We start from the raw sequence: 6,174 nt of genomic DNA on the forward strand, positions 1-6,174 counted from the left end.
GACCAGTACGCTGTTTACTTTCTGCGTGTACATCATATCGCTGAGTCTACCTTTAAAAAGTAAGACAATTACCACAAAAAAAAATGTAACACAATGAAATAACAATTATGAGGCTGTAAAGTACAGTAGTGGTACCGAGTCAATGTGCTGGGGTACAAGGTCGCGGTGGTTATATGGTATAAAGTAAAGAAGTAATATGATACTTAGGGTCATTTTTTGAGATATTTATATTTTTTGACAACGTTTACTTTTACTTCACCACATTCCTAAAGAAAATATGTACTTTTTACTCCCATACCTTTTCCCTGACACAAAAAAAGTACCCGTTACATTTTGAATGCTCAGGCAGGTCACCCATTATACAAGTCAGTATTTGACATTCATCCATGTCTGAGGAAGTCGGGAGATGACGTGGAAACAAGCCACTAGAGGCAACAGTGAGCTCTGTTACCTACAATTGGGTTTCAGTTTTGCTAGGCCTTGTAGACAGGGATGGCGGGTGGTCGTAAGCAGCTGATTCCAAAGGTTGCAAGTTCAAATCCAGCGATATAAAGTTCTAAACCTTAACCACATTGAAATGTGGTTGAACGTCTCATTCTGATGTGAGACTGTGAGAGCTAGTTGCAAATTCAAACACCTATCAATATTATGCGTTGCCATCCCTACTGCCTCTGATCTTGCGGACTCACTAAACACAAATACTGCGTTTGTAAATTATGGTCGAGTGTGCTTAATATCAGGAATTTGATGTATAACATTTACTTTTTACTTTTACTCAAGTATGACAATGTTGTACTTTTTCCACAAAGTATATTTAAAACCAAATTATTTTAGAATTTACTCAAGTAGTATTTTACTGGGTGACTTTCACTTTTACTTGAGTCATTTTCTATTAAGTTTATTTTAATTTTACTAGAGTGTGAAAATTGAGTACTTTTTCCACCTCTGGTAAAAATGTACATGTAGATAGGTGTAAAAGTTACTAGGCAATCAGGATAGAGAATAAACAGAGCAGCAGCAGCATATGTGAAGAGTGTGTGTGTGTGTGTGTGTGTGTGTGTGTGTGTGTGTGTGTGTGTGTGTGTGTGTGTGTGTGTGTGTGTGTGTGTGTGTGTGTGTGTGTGTGTGTGTGTGTGTGTGTGTGTGTGTGTGTGTGTGTGTGTGTGTGTGCGTGTGTGTGCGTGTGCGTGTGTAATTGTGTTGTGAGTGTTCAATGCAAATAGTCCAGGTAGTCATTTGATTAATTGTTCATCAGTCTTATGACTTGGGGGTAGAAGCTGTTCAGGAACCTTGGTCCCAGACTTGGCGCTGTATTACCGCTTGCTGTGCGTTAGCCGAGAACATTCTATGGCTTAGGTGGTGGGTGTCTTTGACAATTTTCCAGGCCTTCCTCTGACACCACCTGGTATAGAGGTCCTGGATGGCAGGGAGCTCAGCCCCAGTGATGTACTGGGCCATATGTACCAACCTGTACTGCCTTGTGATTGAAGGCGGCACACTTATTGGACTATTGATGAACCGTCCCAACAACCCGACAAGGTCCTGTTCGGGACTATTGAGGAACTGTCCCAACAACCCGACAAGGTCCTGTTCGGGACTATTGGCTATCCCTATTCTAGGAAGGAACCGTCTGGATATGGGTGTATGGAGACTATAGTGCACTATACACTGATTTACATTACATCCGTGTATAGTGCACTATTATATCAAAAACGTCTTCTTTTTTTTATAAATTAAAGGATTGTTTAGGATAGATTACTGTAATTGATATGCATATTATTCATAATATATTAATAATATAGCCTATAGAAAACAATGATATGCCTATAGCTTATATAAATAAATGTAATTTTACCACATACCTGTGCGTTAACGGTGCTCAGTGTTGAATCGCGCTCGGATGTGTGTTATATGACTGGAGCACCGTAAATTATACCTACCGGAGGCGTCCAGTTTACCGTCTGTTCCTTCGGGCTGTTCAGGCGTGTAAATTAGTGCGTGGTCATGCGGGGAATGTCCGTTAGGGCCGGTGCATGTGAAGACATATGGAGAAAGCCTATAAATAAACAAGCGCGAGGACAGTCCCGCGGCTTCTCTTTCACTCCTGGCACAATGTACACAACCCGGGGGGGTATTATAAACAGCACGTTATCATCGTTTATTGGTGTAAATGTAATGTAAATGAAGGATGGTAGCGGGAAATGCCGCTGTCATATTCTGCCGGTTATCAGATCAAATGACGGTATGGTGCGCTGCTCGCGGGGAGGTATGCCTTAAATAAAAGGTATGGTGCGCTGCTCGCGGGGAGGTATGCCTTAAATAAACGCGAACTGTGCTACAGTTTAGATTGGATATCTCGCCTTTCAGCGTTGAGAACTAAAACATCTCTATTTAAAATGGAGAATAACTTATTTTAATGGTTAATGTTCAACATCAAAACACGTCCCTTTTTGACACCGGTCTCGTTGTTTTATTTTCTATTTGTTTTTAAGTCATGGCTATCATGGCAATATGACCCCCCTCCACTTACCTCCACTCCACTCAGCGCCACTCCACTCCACTCATATCCGTCGATATGACAGCACAACATGATTATATTATTCAGACTAGACACATAAATAACCGAGGCCTAAATTGACATGCTGCTAACATATACATTCAGACCATTTGAATGTAATTATATCCAATTGCACTATTTTGGCCTAGTTATTTCCCTAGGTTAAATATATTTTCTTTGATTGCAAAGACATTTTATTCAGAATTGTATTTTCGGATTTGTATTTGCTTCAGCATTTATTTACTCTGTTTTGGAAAGATTATTCGACATTAATGGATATTCCCACTAAAACGAACTTTAATTTACGAATAATTTGGCGATATTTTTACATTTCGACAGATAGTTTCACAAAAACAAGTGCATATATTTTCACAAAACCAAATTCATAGCCTACATTTTACAAAAACAAATGCATAAGTTATATTTCACAAAAACAAAAATTAATATTTGACAGAATATGCCTCTATTTACTTTATATCAAACACAAACCAAGTTGACCACGTGTGTTTAATTTTCTGTATTTCTGGTATAGAAAACCCTAATTATGTGGCAATATAAATGTAACTATATAGGAATATTTGCATTAATGAGCATTCTTCCATATTATTTGCAGAATATATTATAGACATATAACTATTTTTGTTTTTGTAGAATGGATATTTAAACATGTGATTATACTCACATTTATTTTACCTATAGCTATTTACACATTATATTTACAAAAACAAAAATAAGCACATAATTTATATAACCAATAAAATATAATTAGGTTTCATAAAAATCTAACAGGTCAGATCAAAGCAGAAGTTAATTTGATATGCCAGGAACTAGCCTATGAGTTAACCAGGAACTAGCCTATGAGTTAACCAGGAACTAGCCTATGAGTTAACCTGTTATTTATTTATTTTTGTATTATTTTGAACTTGATTTGATTTTAATATCAGCGTTTGTCAGCAGGTCTACTAATTTAATATTTATACGTCGTTCTACATGGTGCGTTTTCCTATATTTTCTCAACTGTTTGTCTGTTAAACTTTTATAAAACTGTTTGTCAGTAATCTGAAATATTGCATTATCTGATCATATGTATTATCTTTCGTTGCTCTAAATTAATTTTACAGGAAAGAAAATATGTTTAAATAATATATACTTTTCTGTCAGACCGTTGGTTTCCACCACGGCGAGTGGTGTGTTCTTGACTGATACTTTGTGGGTTTACGGCTCTATCGCCTCGTGCTGCGTAACTGTGCCACCTTCCGTCAGCATCAGTCATTATCTCTCGCGGTGGGACTAACTGGGAGCTCCGAGTCCGCGTGGGCGAGACTTCTGACACAGACCAGAGCCACGAGCACAGCCTCCACCGGAACGGAGAGAGACCAACACGGAGCCGTCACTCCCTCCCGCCTCCGGACACGAGCAGGCAGGGGCTTGGGCGGGTGTTATTTCTCCGGTAGATAAAGAGTTATCCTCGATGCCTAATCTAAAATAAATACTTTTCTGATTATATTTAGTTGAATTATTCTGTTTCTCTATCTGGAGAATAGTTGCTAGGCCTAACAGTGTCTATCTGCTCCTGTTGTAGAGGAGGGCGGACGCCAGGCAGGCAGCCTCTCTGTAGTTTGATGAAGAGAAATGAGCCGTAGGTAGAACGTTATGTTAGGACACGTTTTCAACACGGATACTGACTTCCTGACCGGTCTGGCCTGTAGACCTCTACTGACTACCTGACCGGTCTGGCCTGTAGACCTCTACTGACTACCTGACTGGTCTGGCCTGTGTAGACCTCTACTGACTACCTGACCCGTCTGGCCTGTAGACCTCTACTGACTACCTGACCGGTCTGGCCTGTAGACCTCTACTGACTACCTGACCGGTCTGGCCTGTAGACCTCTACTGACTACCTGACCCGTCTGGCCTGTAGACCTCTACTGTAGACCTCTACTGACTACCTGACCCGTCTGGCCTGTAGACCTCTACTGACTACCTGACCCGTCTGGCCTGTAGACCTCTACTGACTACCTGACCCGTCTGGCCTGTAGACCTCTACTGACTACCTGACCCGTCTGGCCTGTAGACCTCTACTGACTACCTGACCCGTCTGGCCTGTAGACCTGTACTGACTACCTGACCCGTCTGGCCTGTAGACCTCTACTGACTACCTGACCCGTCTGGCCTGTAGACCTCTACTGACTACCTGACCCGTCTGGCCTGTAGACCTCAACTGACTACCTGACCCGTAGGCCTCTTCTGACTACCTGACCCGTCTGGCCTGTAGACCTCTACTGACTACCTGACCCGTCTGGCCTGTAGACCTCTACTGACTACCTGACCCGTCTGGCCTGTAGACCTCTACTGACTACCTGACCCGTCTGGCCTGTAGGCCTCTTCTGACTACCTGACCCGTCTGGCCTGTAGACCTGTACTGACTACCTGACCCGTCTGGCCTGTTGGCCTCTTCTGACTACCTGACCCATCTGGCCTGTAGGCCTCTTCTGACTACCTGACCCGTAGGCCTCTTCTGACTACCTGACCGTCTGGCCTGTAGACTTCTACTGACTACCTGACCCGTCTGGCCTGTAGACCTCTACTGACTACCTGACCCGTCTGGCCTGTAGACCTCTACTGACTACCTGACCCGTCTGGCCTGTAGTCCTCTACTGACTACCTGACCGTCTGGCCTGTAGGCCTCTACTGACTACCTGACCATCTGGCCTGTAGGCCTCTACTGACTACCTGACCGTCTGGCCTGTAGTCCTCTACTGACTACCTGACCGTCTGGCCTGTAGTCCTCTACTGACTACCTGATCCGTCTGGCCTGTAGACCTCTACTGACTACCAGATAAGTCTGGCCTGTTAGACCTCTACTGACTACCAGACCCGTCTGGCCTGTAGACCTCTACTGACTACCTGACCCACTGGCCTAGACCTCTACTGACTGTTGACAGACCTGGCCTGTAGGCCTCTTCAGGACAACCTGAAAGTCTGGTGCTAGACCTCTAGGGCTGACTACCTGACCGGCTGGCCTGGGCTGAGACCTCTACTGACTACCTGACCCGTCTGGCCTGAGAGCTAATGACTACCTGAGGGCTGGCCTGAGGGCTAGGGCTGACTAGTTGAGGGCTGAGGGCTTGCCTGAAGACCTCTAGGGCTACCAGACCCGTCTGGCCTGAGATCTTAGGGCTGACTACCTGACCCTAAGGGCTGAATTCTGACTACCTGACCATCTGGCCTGCTAGTCCTCTAGTTGAGGACTACCTGACCGTCTGGCCTGTAGGCCTCTAGCTGACTACCTGACCATCTGGCCTGAGGCCTCTGCTGATGTTAGGGCTGACCGTCTGGCCTGTAGTCCTCTACTGACTACCTGACCGTCTGGCCTGTAGTCCTCTACTGACTACCTGATCCGTCTGGCCTGTAGGCCTCCTCTGACTCGGATAAGGAAGGAAACAGTTAGTTTCACTCACTCACTCACTCACTCACTCACTCACTCACTCACTCACTCACTCACTCACTCACTCACTCACTCACTGTCTGTTCAACCAGACCTGCCTGAAGGCCAGACTACAGGAAAGTTGAAAGTTGAGTGCTGAGGGCTAAGGGCTGAGAGTTGAGGGCTGAGA

This window comes from Oncorhynchus masou, chromosome 19, assembly GCF_036934945.1.
Source record: "Oncorhynchus masou masou isolate Uvic2021 chromosome 19, UVic_Omas_1.1, whole genome shotgun sequence".
Taxonomy (NCBI): domain Eukaryota; kingdom Metazoa; phylum Chordata; class Actinopteri; order Salmoniformes; family Salmonidae; genus Oncorhynchus; species Oncorhynchus masou.